Source organism: Empidonax traillii, unplaced genomic scaffold, assembly GCF_003031625.1.
Source record: "Empidonax traillii isolate 1590-97213 ecotype Southwest subspecies unplaced genomic scaffold, ASM303162v1 scaffold24:size2376012, whole genome shotgun sequence".
Taxonomy (NCBI): Eukaryota; Metazoa; Chordata; class Aves; order Passeriformes; family Tyrannidae; genus Empidonax; species Empidonax traillii.
Window position 1 is genome coordinate 1,916,249 of NW_020955217.1, and position 17,460 is coordinate 1,933,708.

The following is a 17,460-nucleotide window of genomic DNA, read 5'->3' on the forward strand; positions in this document are numbered from 1 at the left end:
AGAGGGAGAGCCCTTCCCAGTCCAATAAATCAGCTCCCTGCTGTTGAGCTGCTTTTTCTCTCCTCCATGACGCAGTTCAGATGCCTAGCTGATCCAAGTGCCTCAGTCTTAGAGTGCTACAGTGAGCTCAGATGAGTGCTACCCATATCCTTTAAATAGTTCATGTATTGTCCAAGTTTACAATTAAATCCATTAACTACTTTGATTATAAACAGATTCTGTAAGCACCTAAAGTTGGACCTATTTTAATGATGGAATAAACCTCTTGTCTGTAGGTTACGTTGTTAAGGAAATGTGATCATCTTCCATTTTGTGTCATTATTTGCTGAATATAGTTTCTTGCCAACACTGAAAAATCATGTTCTGCTGGAGGAAATTCCTTAAAGGCTTGCCATCTCTCAACATCACTTCCCTCCTCTATTGTTTCTAGAAGGAATAAAACCCCAGAGCGCTTTAAGCAAAAACTACCACTGCTTCTCTTTGTCATTTGAACGTAGCTTAACCTCTTCTCTAAGGACAGCTTGCCTTCACTCTCCAAGGGGGTATAAAATGAAGACATGATATTGGAAAGCTGGAGGACCTTGTTCAGAGAGTAATTTTATCTAATATGGCACCATAATTGCTACAGTGACTTTGTAATAATTTTATGTTTACTGGCTATAATAACAATATGAAATGAATGTGCTACATGGTATACTGCATACAGTAAACCCGAGGCAGAACTAAGGTTGTTTAGATACCCATTTGAATATAATTTGAAACTATTTCTTGGCTTTAGATTACTTGGTTTGGAGATAATTAAACAACCATGTAAAAGGCACTGTAAAAGATAAATATGTATTTAGTCATACAGCTATCTTGCTAGAGTTTTGGTCTGGCAGTTGTTACAGCAGCGTGTAACTAACTCAGCATTATGGTATGTAATACGTTATTATTACCTGGCCATTGATCAGATGAACTGTTGGCTCCTTCTCCAAGCCAGCTGAAGCTGATCTTGGTTTCCAAGCTAGATCAGTGCAGTAAGTCCCCAGCTGACCAGAAGAGCTTTGTTTTATTCATCATAATTACAATAACATTGTCTGTTCTTAACTAGGGGTTTCTACTTTTCCTTATATCCTGTTTATAAACTAGATTAATTTCATTGCCATTTCCTTACCTGGAACAACCACAGATGCCTTTATTGAACCCTTAGTTGCTGTCTAACTCTTTTAATAACCCAGCTGCACGGTTTGTAATCTCCTGCATGGAGGGAACAGAGGTGTGTATTTAAAATAAGTCTATATCATTTGTGTGCCACTGTGTGAGACATCTTGGAAGGATTTGGTGTCTAGAAAGCACAGATCATCTGCCTTTTGATGAGCAGGTCAAAGTGTCCTAAAGTAAATGTTTAAATCTCACACATTAGCTTTGAAAAGATAAATTAATCTGTCTGAGATTACTGGCTATTAATTAAATCCTGTGATTCTTTTTTTTCCCCTCCTTACATTGTGCAGAATAAAAGGGAGAAACTAACCAGTTTCCATGTGCCCTTTTTTATAGTTTGAAACTTCTGATTTTGTTCCTTTCTCACCCTACCATCACCATAAGCTGCAGTTTGCAGGTTTCCCCCTTTTTCTTTCCCATTAGTCGCTCTATTAAATATGTTAATTGTAGTGTCCCAGATTACTGGGAGCTCCTTAAATCAAAGCCATGAGACTTGGTAGCAAGGCGCTTAGCTATGAGCTTTGCTGGTGATAACTGCATCATATGAGTATTCATACAGAACTGATTGAGCCCCTGAGGCCAGATGCTAGAGCTGTTTTGTGCTGCTCTGGCACTAGAAAGCAAACTTCATCAGAGTTTACAGGTCTGCTTCAAGCCTATTTCCAAGTGAGGAAATCCTGCCATAGTGGCTTTGATGCTGGTCTATCTCTTGCAAAACACAGCTCTCCCTGGAAGGAGGGAAATGAGGCTGAAAGATGTAGCCCAAATGATCTGACCAGGAGGGTCAATCCCATTCATTGCACACTGAGTTGAGGGGAGTTGGATGGTTTTGGTGGCCAGTATTGTATTTACAGTTACAGACTTGGAGAGACCTGTAATAATAACACCAATAATTAACAATGAAGAAACTATTATTATTATTACTACTAAACAGTCAGAATTGACCTTTCCTGGTGCTCAGTATTGTACAAACATATTGCATCTGAAGAAACTTGCACTGGCACCTTTAAAATTTCCCTTGCTGTGCATCTCTGATCCTGCTTTTGGCTTTTCCCGAGGTACATTTGCTGAGATGGGTTGGTACACGCTACGTCTTAAAGCAAGTACAAAAGAACTTTATTTGTACTGCCTGTCTTTTCAAACTGGAAGAATTCAGTATCTATCTCACTGCCTTTGCCATATGCAGTTGGGCTTTCTCCTTCCCCTCTGTAATTCTTCTGGGGACACTGTATAATAAAAGTCTCAACTTAATCAAGAAAAATTCAACATGTGGCATGGCGAGAGAGAGCGTTGGGATTTAAAAGCGTAAAGCAAACAAACAAGCAGACCCTTGTGATGTCAGACTAATAACACATTTGCTGCTGTGCTCTCCGGCTTGCTGGTGTGTGTACTGTTTCCCTGTACAACATTGTTCTGGGCTTTGTTTCTTTCGGCTGCTCAGCCCGAGAGGGTTCCCTGCTGCCGGGGGCTGCTGGGACACCAGCAGGTGTCTGAATAATTGGAATAAAAATTCTTTTAGAAAGAAGAAGCTCATGGAAAAGAAAACCCTGTTCTTAAAAAAAAAATAAAAATTCCAGGGCTAATAGCAGTTTCAAATCTTCCTTTCTCTTACTTAGAGATAAAATTAAGTCAGACATGAAGAAGCAATTGTTCCAGATTGGAGCAGGCTCAGCAAAGCATGTCATGAGGGAGCCATTCTTTGTGAGCCTGTTGGAAGTGGAGCCTCTTCGTGGAGTAGGGACCAGTGCTTGACTCTTTGGCTGGCACCACTAAACAAGGCCATGTGTGCTTTGTCACACATGGCAATGCTGCCAGGTGAAAAGCCAGTGTGGGACTACCCACCATCCCTGCCCCTGTTCCAGACACAGTTGTAGTGGGTTTTAAATCCCCCTTTCCCACACCGTTTTCGAGAGCAAAGACTGACTGTTACGGCAGAAACTGACTGCTTAGGCACAGATGGATGTGGGTGTCTTTTTCTGCTTGGGCACCCAGTAGCATCACGTAGTCCAAAAGGATGTGCTGTGGGCCAACCTAGATACTGGGGCCAGGTGCCCCAGCTGGTGGGGATCCTTCTCCACAGAGACAGTGATCATCTCTGACACCTCCTCCCCTCGGTCCAGGCTGCCTCGCTTTATGGGAACTGCTTGCCTTCACTGATGGATGCTCCTGGCCAAGCAGAGGGAGGGGGACTCCTTCCACTTGGCATATAATAGCTGTGGAGCTGAATGTGGTGTGGGGGATGTCTGTGCTCCAGGTTGTCTTAGGGTCTCCCTTGAAGGCTTTGGGAAGGGTGAGAGAAGAGGGCTAATTTCACAGGTGTGAATGTGGGCTGGAACAGCTGAGAAGTAGCTACTTGTAGGGACTTTTGGTGCTGGACCTGGAGGAAAGACCTGTGCCATTTTAAGGCATCCCTATGCATTAGGTTGCAGGTTGGGTGGGAGTGTGCAGCTGTTGAGGGGGGAGAGACTCACTGCTGGAAATGGATGCTTGTGCTTTGGCCCTGAGAAGGGGCAGCCTGTCCCCTGCAGCGCCAAACAATGTACAGGTGTGATAAGAGAACCCAGACCAGGTCTGGGAGGTGTTCTGGGACTGGTGATGGGAGTGGGCTTTAGTGCTATTACCCCAAGTGCTTCACAGAGGAGTAAGGACTGCACTCAGCCTGTATGCAAGGTTCCCTGGGTGCTGGCTCTCTGCACTTCAAAGCTGGGGACAAATGAATTCTCTCTTGAATGAGATTTCTCCTTCAGGGTTGTCCCAGAGTCCTGCATAGTGTGTGAAATACCAGAAATCCACCCCCCCACCCCCACCCCCCCTTACAAGAAATATAGCAGGATGAGCAGTGACTAAAAGAAAATCCATGTGGAAGGACATCAAGAAGGCTGGGTCCTTGCATTTGCAATGGGACAGAGAGAAAAGGGCTTAGTGGTTGAGTGTGTAAGAGCCCCATAGTTTCTGAGATCATTTTGGCATTCAGCATGTTTATGAATAATGAAATAAACTAGTGTGACATGAGGGAATAAGCTGTAAAGTGTCACAAAGCACCAGAAACAAAATCCGTCCAAAATGCTTCTTTTCTTCCTGAGGAAAACCTAAAACAACTTTTCTGATTACCTGACAGTCCATTTAATCCCCAGGAAACATTCCTTTGTTACAGTTTCAAGAAGAATTACTTGAAATAATCCTTTGTACAATGCACTTCATTCTATTTTAGTTTTAAATCATGTCCCTTTTCTGATTTTTTTTTGAAGGAAAAAAGCAAAAAGGCACCTAATCAATGCCTATGGAAGAGCTGAGGGCAAATCTGAGGCTTTCTGGTACAAGGATTGCCTTTGTGAGGAGACCTGTGCTAAAGAGACCAAGACTGCAAGGGCTGAACAAGAAATAATAACAAAAAACCCCCAAAATCTCTGAAGCCCAAATTGTTGCAACTGCACAGTGCAGATTTGACCATTGCTGTGTCCCTGGGATGAGGAATGGTCTTTGGCGGGTCTGCGTCACACTTGGGTGCCTTCAGCAGGGCTTTGTGCTGCCAGTGACCCAGATTCAGGAGGAGACCTGGGGTCTCCAGCACAGAGATCTTCAAGGGTTTTGAGTGACACATGGTCAAGGAGGAGAACTGGGCTTGTTTGTGGCTGCAGCCATCTGCCTGCCCTCCAGCAAAGGTCACTTTCCAGGAAAGAGCCAGCTCTCCTGTTGGAAAAACCTAGTGGTATGATGAAGGAGGAAAGCAAAAGGTAACATTCTCATAAATAGCACATATTTTTCTCCTTGCATTCTGGATGCCATGAGGTAGTAATTCTAACAATAAGAATGGTATAATCTGGAGGATATTTGGGTCTGTGAATTTGACATTTGAATGCTCTCAGCTTGTCTTCTCTTTCCTGTTGACTTCTGAGATTAATTTTCTCTTCTCTAGAATTGACATAAATCTGATTTGCTTCACCAAAATGTGTAAAAAGTCACTCTATCCTTATTCCCAGACATCTGCGGGTAATTTACATGTACAACCTGAAGGATGCTTTCAGGTGGGGTGTCTTAGTTTAGGTCAGGGGATATGTTTAGGGGAAGGGGAATGGGTCACAGAGCCTTCCTCCAGGGTGGGCTCAGAAGGTGATGGCATTTTCCCCCTTACCAGATCTCTTCCTTTAGTGATCACGCTGTTGGACGCGAAGAGAAACTGTGTGCTAGTGTCTGTGGTCAAGGTCCGGTTTTCCTTGCGTTATCTCTGACTCTGCTCTTGACTGAGCCATGAAACTCACTGCCAAAGATAGCGTGGAAACCAAGTGTTGAGTAAGACTTCTGGAACAGCCAGTCCTGTTTCCTGGATGACAGCTTTCTGAACGACATTGACTGAAACAAAAAAATACCTCCCCCAAACTGATGAACACCTTCAACCTCCAAGGAAGGGAATCACTGATCCAGTAGCACTGGATCAGGAACCTGAGCCTAGCCTGAAGTGGTTTTGCAGTGATTCCTGGTGGGGTTTCTCCCACTGGGGTCTGCAGCCCTAGGTCATAGGCACATCTGAGAGAAGATATTGAAGTATGTGTGAGAAGCTGGGGAAGGCTGCTGAAAAATATTCACTCCCACTATGGTTCAGCACAGATTGCATCGGAGGGAAGGATTAATAACTACTGCCTAGGCCACAGGTTATTCCCTCTTTCTTCGTTCTCATTTTTTTTCTACCTTTGCTTTCAGGAAATTCATTCCTTTTTTTTCCTCCTAGAGAAAGAAGCTCCTTTTGATCTATAAATAGCTCCTCAAGTCAAAGCAATGGGGCAACCTTAAAAATATATTATGGATACGTCACTAGTGACTCTGTTGCTAAGGTTGTGTTGAGGTTAGAACTTAAAGCAGGACTAATGTTCCTTCTTTCACACTCCTGTGATTAGATAACAGTGGTTGGATTTGGCACAAGAAGACTTCAGAGGATGATTGCCCTTGCTGTGTATTACTCTAGGGAAACCTTGAACCTCCACCCTTCCCCTGAGGTCTGCTTATGCACCAACATGTTTGTGTGGGGTATTATTTGCTCACTTTTGGGCAAGCAGAGGGGTTTGTTCAAGAGTTTCCTCTTCCCCAGAATGACAGCCTTTTGCTGTTGAGGAACCGCTTGGCCATGTTCGTTGCTTCCCCCCGCCAGCATTCCCCATCACCAGCTGTGCCAGCTGGGACTGGGGCCCAGTGGAGGTGAGAAGAAAGGTGGCAGTGGGCTGGGGAAGGACAGGGGGAGGGTGGGAGCTGCAGAGTGGTGAGTGGGACTCAGAGACACCCTCAGGACCAGAGCGTTCAAAGAGGAAGGGAGGGAGAAGGAGACAGCTTTGTGAGGGGCTGGGGCCTTCCTTCCTGGTATTGGGAGATGGTGGGGGCATAAAGACAGGATGCAGAAGGAGGATGCAGGACTCTGCAAAAATCCAAAGTGATCTTGTGAGCTGCAAACTTTCTGAAATGTCGTCTTCATATTAAAAAAAAAAAAAAAAAAAGACATTTCAGAAAGTTTGCAGCTCACAAGATCACTTTGGATTTAAAAAAAAGAAAAAAAAGGGCTCCTGAGAGGGGGAATAGCAGTAAGCACAATCTCGTTCTTTAAACAAATATCTTTAGAAATAATATCCTATTTGGTTCAAACAGAGCAGGAAAAGAACAACTGAAAATGCAGTTAATGTGGAATTCACTAAATGTTCATGTGAAGTTGCCAGCACATTATTCTTGTATCTTTAACCAGGGAGGACTTCACTTGCAGAAATGGCTCTTGACAAAGTTAAGTGGACCCATATATTGTTTGGAAAATTGCCCTTATTTTGTGCGCTTCTTGTTCCAGTAATGGAACCCATGAGCAGAGGATAATTGCAGCAGTCTCATCTGTCAAATAATATTAGAAGTCAACAGCTATAATCTCAGCCACTTGCTTTACACAGCTTTTCTCTGTATTTTCTGTTCAAATTGTCAGTTGTTACATGTAAGTGTCCCCATTCCCTGTGGCTGATAAAAGTAAAAAGATTTAAGTAAATCAGGAGGAGTGCAGAGACAGGGCTTGGGCAATGGCTCTCAGTGCTAGCACAGTAAATCATATGACAACAGCACACTGGATATGAAAAATTACAGCCCGAGTGTAGTGTTACTTGTTACTATTATTGACAGAGCAGCGTGGCATTGAATGGTTTGGCTTTGCAGGGATTCGGGGAAGCTACTGATTGGTTTTAGCTTGTGTGGGTTTGTGCTTTATGAGCTTGGCTTTTAGTTTCGGGAGATGAATGAGTCCCTTAAAGCAGAACTCAGCTGAAACCATCTTTTCATCTGTGGGTCAAATCAAAAGCATTATAAAATTAATTTGTTGGAATAAGCATTCAGCTATGACACTGTAACCTGTTTACTGTACAGTTTACCCCAAGCTCCCTTCACCTCATTATCCTTATTCTCCTTTACCCCCTTCATTGTTAGGGAAAGAAATACAGTTCTGATATAGACTGATATAGACTCCCCACATCACCACCTCCTGGTGAGGCTCTACCTTTGCTTCTGCCTGGAATGAAGGAGGAGGAACCTATCTCCCTCTTTGTGTCTTTGCTGCACACAAAAGGGCACAATCACTGTTTGTTGGGGTTTTGTGAGCATTTTAAAGCTCTGCTAGGAGCTGGATTGAGATTGCCGATGCATTTTTTATTGCCATTGAATAATTATCAATTGGTCAAAGCTGGATCATGAATACTTGAAGCCAAATTCACACTCCTGGCTGGAGTGAAGCTATTCTGTTTGTCATTACTAGCCCTCAGTGCAGCAGACGGGGTGATTGCTTCCACAAATAGCTCAAACCATGTTAGGCAGCCTCTGTTATCCTCTAATAGTAACTCCTTCGGGTTTTACGTAGTGGCATAGGTTACACGCACTGCTACTGAAATACTGTGAGAGATGTTTTCAAAGGGAGATTTGAGGGCTATTGGGATATAGATATATAGATTTCTCCATATAGAAACGTCTTCCACACTCAGACAGCCTTGTGTGCATTTATTTTACTGCTTGATGGACTACCAGCCCCCAAAACGGCTGGGGCCATTGTACTCTGCATTCACACCTTCCCATGTTTCACAATAGCTTCCAGTGTTGACAAGCCCTCAGTGGTCAGAGCTTTCTCTTATGTTGCTTTCATATTGATTGCATCCTGAGGCTATCAGAAATCCTTGATGTAAAGCCATATGATAAGTCCCATGTAAAACCCTGGATGCAAAGCTGGGGTGTATCGTTGCTTGTGCTGTGTGATTGAGTCATTGCTGCTCAGGTGCTCCAGTAATGTCAGCTGCCTCCTTCTGCTGGAATTTTATCCCTCAGAGCTAGTGACAGGATGATCGCATCCACCATCTCATCTTCCTCTGGTACTTATTCCAGAAGGTCTGTAGCAAGCTTTTTGGTTTTCTTCAGTGCAATATTTGTAGGTATGTGGCAATACAGGTCATGATTAATGGCTCTGCAGTCTCCTTTTTTTTTAATGTCAGAATAATAAAATATCTGGCTCGTCAGATTGTTTATCCTGATTGTTCAGCTAAATGCATTTAGCACCAGAGGCAGAGTTAGGATATACGCATATGAATACCATTCTGGCAATTATTGTCAGAAGTGACAACTGATTGCAGGTACTGGAATGATGCAACTTGTTCAAACTTAATGTTATCTATTATGAACTCTACTTCATGATGATAATAGATGGAAGGCATTGATTTTGTTTTCTGTTACTTATCTCAAGCCCATACATTTTGCTTGCATTATTGACTTTTCTGATCATTTCATGCATCATCTCTTCAGAAGATGTGTAAATCAATGTTGACTGTGCAATGTATGTTGTTTATTAAGCTGCCATATAGGTTTACACCTTGAAGAAAATCATCAAATGCATGTCTTGAATAATTGTTGAGCAGGCCTGGCAAGAGAGGGCAGCCTTGGAGCATGCTGGCTCTGGTATGGAAGAGTTCAGTTAATTATTTATCTGGGCCACAGTATTTGCATGCCTATATGAATTTTTTATGAAGTTAATTAGCTTTTCAAGATGTTGAATTGGTTCAGCGCTGCAATGATTGCAGCCCGACACACTGGGCGAGTGCCTCGGAGAGAGATGGTTGAGTCACAGACAGGAAAACAAGCGGTGGGGAATACAAATGGGTGTGGGGGTGCCTTTGAACACTTTCAACAGGTGGCCCTTAACACCATGAAACCTATTGTATTTGTGGTCAGCAATTTTAAATGTAATGCAGGAAGGGACTTATATTGCACCTATTTCTCAGGCAACAGATTTAGATATGTAAGCTTAAATAAAACTCCACCCACATAAAACCCAAGAGGGTGGAATGAAGACTGACTGGGGAAATTAAAACCCATCCCAAGAGATGGCCCAGGCTGCACAGCTGCTGCACAGGCTATTCTCTCAGAACTGCTCATCCAGACCATGGATGGAAAAAACCAGTCATCGCCCCTCTGCACCAGCTGGGGCCACTGCAAAGTCCTAAAAGCAGGCTGTGTGTGTCAGGACTAAAGGCTGGGAATTCAGCTGTACAGCTGCACTGGGAAGTAGATCCCAGTCAAACATGAGGAGGCAAACCTAGGGCCAGGAATCAGCAAGGACTGAGGTTGCAGAGGCTGGTGCTATTGTGTGGCATTTGATGGCTATTTCTTTTAGTGCTCAGTGCAAGGCAGGGTGGACTGGTGCAAACTTAGAACTGCCCTGGGTTTCTTAGGTTTTTTGCTGCTTGAGTTGGGACCAGAGGTTGTACCATGGTAGAGTGTAATCCCTATGCTGCAGGTCATCTGTCTACCACCAACCATTGTCAGGCTTTGTGCCAGTCTTTAAGCAGGAATACAAGTACCTAAAGCATCCTTTTCCTTCTGCACCTTGAAAATGGAACCTGGCTGATAAAGAGCAAGATATGGAGCATATATGATATATAATATGGAGCACCTCATCCAAGAGTTAAGCTCCCTCCCAAAAGACTTTGATCTGCTCACTGTTCTCTGCTGTTCCCATTCCCAAGTGTTTGGTGGTGAATGCACCAGATTTAGAAGTGTTTGCATTCTTTTCCTAGGGGTCCCTTTCTGTTGAAACATTGCTGTGTCATCTACAGCAATGAAGTGTGTACTGTGAAAAAAATAATAATAGTATAACACAAGACTGATAGATTGTAAACTAACAGTCTCTATATAAAAGATGTACCCATGTCTGATCTTTTCGCACATATGGTGATTTATTCAGAGAAGAAATATTTTAGCATTTGGAAAGAGCTCCAGAGTTGAATAACATCTCAAATCCAACTAAAGAGAAAAGAATGTCAAATAGGCCATACAAATTGCACTGAACTAATGTTTTCCTAATCTATATTGAAAAAATCTGAGAATAGAAGATTTTTTTTTTTAAAGTGGCTGAGGGTTAGTTACTGAGCTCATTTGGAGAAATGAAATTTTCACAGATCTAGAAATGACAAAATATAATTGATATCCATGAAGATTAAATGAGATTTAGAGCCAAGCATTGTTCATATTTAAAAGTTAAATAATAATTTGGCCTACACATCATTAACAATAAGTTTCACCCCTCTCTGATTTTATGTTGGCTACAATCAAACAAAATGGGAAAGAAAGAACCTCATTGGAAACTGGGTGCATAGACTAGAAGGAGATTGACAGAAGAATGAAAGACATTGTGTTGTTTTGGATGTGTTTATAATTTCTCCCTGAAATCCATGTGGAAGAACTCAGCTGGGGTACTGTGCTCCATCTAAGCTGCACAATCCTTTCTAGATGCTTGCCTTAGGTACTTCATCTGTTCTTTTGAAAAAACGTTTGTGTTCTTTGTGTACTTACTTAAGTTCTTCACTAAGGGGGTAGTTGGGTGCTGGAACAGGCTCCCCAGGGCCGTGGTCACAGCACCAAGCCTGACAGAGTTCAAGAAGTATTTGGATGATACTCTCAGGCACATGGTTGTGACTCTTGGGGAGGGTCCTGTGCAGGGCTGAGTTGAACTCCATGATCCTTGTGGGTCCCTTCCAACTCAACATATTCTGTGATTCTGTAATTCTGAGCATCATTGTTCCTCATTTTTCCCTTTGAATGAACTCAGAAATCTGAAGGAAAACTGAAGAAAAGCCCTCACCAGGTGACACACGGAGTATCTCTGTGCCTGCCAGCTGATGAGGGCCTTCGTACAGTATCTGCTTCTAACGCAGTTTCCTACCTCTCACACTTCCTTATCTAAAGATGGAGCTTTATTTATCCATAGAGGTTCTTAGATAGAAAAATGTATTTGATTTTAAGTTTTCCTCACCGATTGTCCATTTTTTTCTTATGTCTCAGACTTAATAGCACATTGGAATCCCTGTGTAACAAAACATCCTGCTCAAAATACTTGCTGGACTGTGTATTATTTAAATCAGTATGTGAGTTTACATACATGCATACACAGAGTAATCTGGTAGTTCTTGGGAGGTGCTAGACATCCAAGACCCTTCATGTGCCCTTCTCTCCACTGCAAAGTTTCCAGGGGATCTGTGGATGGTGATGGTAATATTTGATCCTCTGTCTGTAAGTGCTTGAAATCCTGACTGAAGGACTCAGGAAACGTTAGCTGAAATATCTTTAATTTTAAAGGGAAAAAGTATGTCAGAAATTACTGCTAGTCAAGCTCCTTAACCATGCTTATTTTGTTCATTTCTCATTTTGTTCATTTTGTTCATTTTGTTCAAGCTCTTTCAGTGAAATTCTGACCAGCAGTCAGTGGGAGTTGGCACTGAAATTAATACAACCAGAATTTAACCATCTATGTCATCCTCATTTTGCAATCTCTCATAGGCTGTATATCATATCTGTCAGGTCTGTGTTGATGTCTCAGATATCTAAGACTTTGAGCAGCATATAAATCCTAGTGATGGCCTCTATCTCTTTTCTGTCCTGCAACAATGTAACAATTTCTAAGTAAAAGAAATTATTGATTATATCTGGTTACTAGAGACAAAGGACAATGTCCTTAATATCCTTCAAATAAGTAGGACATGAGTCGAACTAGTTTTTTTTTCTACAAGTTCATCTATTCATGTTCTTTCAGTTAAACAGATATATTTTAAGAAATGGTATCCTGGTTACAAACCCCTATCTCCCAAAAGGTAGAAGACCTCGAACTTTCTTCCACCTTCTCTATTTCTTTCTCAAATGCAATCCCAAATGGGAAGGAGGGCATTTGAGAATGCTCATCTGCTCAGCTTACTAGTTCTCATAACTGGATGATATTTTTGCCAAACACACACAACCTAAAGCAACAGGGCTTTCATTGTTTTTTAGTCCTACTGTGAATGTTTTAGTAGTCCTTTCACCAAAGGCAATGTAGGCAGTGGGATAGTGCTTCTGGTTTTGAAGGCATACAGGCAGGCAGGTATATTGAGGATTCAGGCTGAGAAGTAACTACTCTCCTGGATGGTATGTAGGGTTAGGTCCATGAAGGCAGAAACTAGGATGGCACATGGGGATCAGCCTGACCTGTCAGCTGAGCTATCAGGTTATTTGCCAGTATTCATTACTTTCTGTTCATATTTATGTTTATTTGCATTTTAGAACCTTGTTATTGGTATGGGAAGTTGAAGATACTTCACATTTTATTAGGTTGTATGAAGTCTACTCTGAAAACCACGAAAATTCCGAGCTACCCATACCATACTGACATGTTGAAATTGGGCTGGGTAGTTGTGAATGACCATGTTTCCATCTCCACATGGGAGAAAATCTTCTGGTCTGGGAGTCAAAGTCATATTACACACAGATCATTACAAAGTAATAGAGATTTTAACACTGCTTCCTATCAGGATGCACACTCACTACTTACCAGAGAACAGCAGGAATTTGGTATTTGACAGGTCAGAAAAATGTGTGACCATCCACAAGGAAAATAATTTCCTTTGATTATGTCTTTTATGGCTGCTCAATCTGTGAGTTCATACTGCCTATCTATATTCAGGTATAGATTTGATAAATTTTGTAAATTTTTTTTTTTTTGGTCATGTGATCTATATTGGTATTGCATAGCCTTGCTCTGGCTTATTTGTTTGTCAGATGAACTGTCATAAATAGGTAATACTTTTACAGATATAAACTGCAAAACATTTTGACCTTCTCTACATCTTTAGTGACATACATGCAGAAGTGACTGGTGACTGACGTTGTGGTACTGTGAAGGGCACTGGACAAGCCTGAACATCAGAGCAACCTTAGCTGCTCCAGAAGAGAAGACCTCCTGGATTCTTCCTGTCCTGGGAGGAGGAGACAGATCAAACCAAAACAGACAACTGAGAGCAGGAGAGAAATAAATCAGATGAAGCAGCAACACAAGGAAGAAGGGATTTTGTTTCCCAGTGTTTACTTTCTGACTGGAACTAAACCTGTTTTGACTTCCTGTCAAAACATTTTCTGATCTGCAGATGGATCTTTTGAGGGGTAAAGTTGCTGGTATTTCTACTGGGCGATCACATTCATCTGAAGTGGAAGTAGACAGGACACTGGCATTGTTGTTTTACCAGGCAGTGTGTGTGGGTGACAGCGGGGGGAATTATGTTCCAGTCCAATTGCCATCTGCCCAGCACAGCTTTCTGCAATGCAGCTCAACACAGGAATGTTTATTCCACAGGATACAATACGTACGGACTCCGCTGGTGCAAGTGTGCCATCGTTGCAGATCCTTTTGAATTTCTTTTTAGCTATGACTTAGTTCCCAGCCCCGTAAATGCTTCAGTGTCTGCATGGGTCTCCACATATAAATTGCATTACTACAGAAGCAAGTGATTTTTTCCTGACTCCAAGTATATATTAGTTTGGAGGATCAGGGTTTCTCAAATTATTACTTTTATATAAAAAAATTAGAGATATTTTGTTAGACAAATGACTGTCTGATTTTTTTGTTCAAACATTTAGATTTACATATTTTAATGATTATTATTCCAAGATACCTATTAAAACTTATTACCACTTAAAATTGCAATGGAAAAAACCCAGCTGCAAGATAGTTAAACTCTTTCTCTGCTAATAGCTGAAGGATAAGTGCAAGCATTATATATACTTCTTGGTGCTCTCGGAGACAGCCTTCCTGTTGTTATCTCATTTTCTGTTGCTGGAGAAGGTCCTCTGCCAAGCACTGCTCACTCATTAGCTCAGTTCCAGAGGTGATGCCAGTCATGGTTTGAGGTTACATCACAGCACCCTTGGAGCTGCATGTTGCTCTGTTGATACTGCTCTCCATCTATGTGCAACCCAACCAGTGCTGTACCACAGCATGGCTTATTTCACAGGACATGAGGCTAACTGCACCTCACCCTGACCATCAGCATCAGAGACATTTTTGAAATATGAACAGCCTCGTCAAAATGGTATTGCTTTTGTTTGAAACTTCCAAAGGAGGATTTTAATAATTTCATGAAAGATGGAAAAATGTCTTTTTCCATAAGTCATCCTGACAGCCCTTTTCCCTGAAACCATCTGGATAAAGGCATATTTGCCATCCACTGTGTAGCCCATCACAGTGTCTTCCAGTGCATCCAACAAGCTCAGTAACCACGTGTGCTCCTGCTGAAGCTACTTGCAATGGTATACCTAAAGATGAAGACACAAGTTATCACTGATGGGTTTACTTATTTAAATAGCTCACTTCCACTATTAGCATTTTCTGTGGACTTAGATGTCTCGATACTAACAAATGCTGCATTCGTAGTCTAAAGTCCGGAGAGATTTTTCTCCGCAAAGGTGACCCAGATGTGGATTCACAAAGTAGATAATAGTCTTTTCACCTGCCTCAGGTTTGCAGGTTGTTGGTTTTATCTTGAGAGGATACATCCCTAAAAGGAAAATTGCCCCCTGAGGAGGTGAAAAGTCTTGCTTCTATTGTTTCTACATTCAGTCTTGCACGAGGTTTTGGTCATTTATACATTTCCTAGCAAATTATTCTGATCAGCTGGAAGAGTTGCCCAGGGAATTTACCCCTTGTTAGGAGCTATTGACGAGGAAAATGACATTTCTTTCCCGCAATCTGTAACTTACCTTCTGTTGTCATTTGCAATAACCATTAAAGAACAGAAGCAGTTATGGGCGAGATGTATATGAAGGAAGGTAGCTCAGAAGACAAACCATCAATAAACACTGGACAGAGTGCATTCTAAATCCTTTTTGTATCAGTGGGAAATGAAATCTTTCTGCATGGGAAATAAAAGTAAAGGTATGTTATGATTAAAAAATTAAAGATCTCTTTAATTAGCTTCAGTCATCTTTAGTGATCACCATAAATGGAAAGGTGGTGAGAGCAGGGGAAATGAAAACTCCTAATCCTTCAAATGCAAGTGAGGAGTTGTGATAAAGCCCAACTTTGTGGTAAGCATTGAAAGGGCCCCTTAATTAGTTTTTCTGGAAAGTTCACTGATGAAATGCTGGAATAATGATCCCATATGTTCAAAAATGTCTAGTCATTAGCCAGCATGGTGACTGAACATACTAATGCATTTGCCTTTTAGATATTTCAAGAGCGGCTGGTGCTGCTCCCGATGCTGAGGAGGTCAGCTCTTTGTTTTGCTAAATCATATGGTGGCTTTCAGGACTGAATCATTTTCTTAGTCACACTGTGAGCATCAGTTCCCAGCAAAGAGAGGAGAATGATCATGTTCAAAGTGGAAAGGGCAGAGGGTTCAAGAGGGATGGGTTTGTTTTGTTCTTTTTCTGTTTTCTGTCCTGGCCCTGGTCCACCAAAACGTGCAAGGATCTGGGGTAAATTAGCAGAACAAGTGTGGGACTGGCAGCCAACTGTCAATAAATTATTGATAGCATGAAAAACGTTTTTATTAACACTAAAGCACCCTAGGTTTTCAGACAGCTGCTCAGGTATGTTCTAAAATAAATGTCCTCACCTCATCTTTTTATAACTGTGACAAACAAGTATCCTGTCTAACCGAGATGATGACTGGGACCCTGGGACTGTGATTGGCTGAGGACAAGAAATCTCTTGGCTGACACCTTAACTCTGACTTCACTGACTTTCACTCATTGAGACCATGGTCTGGAAGACTTGAATAATCTTCTCTAAACATTTTAGTGCAAGTTTACCTGGTCAAGCTCAATGAAATGAAAGACTTCTCATTGACTTCATTAGGATTGTATTAGGCGTAAGTTAAAAATTAGAAAGAGGGTTAGAGGTAAGTTAAGAAAAATTAAAAGGAGAGGTGTTTCTGCAGATGGGATTTCAGAATGGTAGGTTTGAAATCAGAGAAACTGACCAAAGCTGTTCCAGCTGGTGTGACTAGGAAAAAGACCTTGTGTCAGTAGTAATGAGACCACATGAAAATACAAAATAAAATGAGTTTTGGACCAATAGAAGACATGGAGGGTGGAACGGCGCAAGTAATTATCACATTTTCAAAACAACCAGAAGATCTTCAGCAGAGCTTATTTTCAGGAGACAAGAAAAAAATTGAAAAGAAGATATATTGAAAAGACTCTTGAGTTTAATATTGCAAGAATAAGTATCTCAAATCTGATTTAATGTTTGTCCACTGGGGTGTTTATTTTTTCCCTTTTTCCAACTTCCCTTTTAAAGTCTAGAGGACAGAGGAAAATGCAGAATCAATAAACATACAACGATGTCTTTTTATTGGTCTCTCTTCCAGTGTTTGATGGAATTACAGGAAAAAAACTAAAGGTGTTTCTTAGGATAAAGTCTAACACATTCTTCTTTTTAATCGTATTTCCAAGCTAAGGCAGTGTGATTAGGTATTCTCTTTGTCCCTGGAATCAAGAGTCTCGGCTGCAGGGGACATTTTCCTCCACTTACAGTAGGAGAACCCACATCAAATTCATATTTTATGACTTCCATAATCGTGTATGGATTGTCAGAGTGTGGGAGCTGGAGTTAATTTTAACTGAATTGTGGCCTAGAAAATATAGTTGCTTAATAAGCCTGAAATATACATCAGATCAGAATTTCCATTTCCAAAATTTGGAATGAGTTACTCATCTGTGAAGCTGACAACAGCTTCCATGTTTAAGTGCTAAACAGCTTTTATTGAGCCAACTTTTAGAAGGTGCTAATATCTAGATCCACATGTCTTCTATGTTTGCAATGGCGAATACTCAAAAAGAAGCATAATTTGGCTCAAAATGAGTTGATATAACAAAAAAGTTCACGTTCTTCCTATGTCATTCCTGCCTGAAACAGATATAGAGGCAATTTATTCAGAATAAATTATTGCCAGCCTTAGC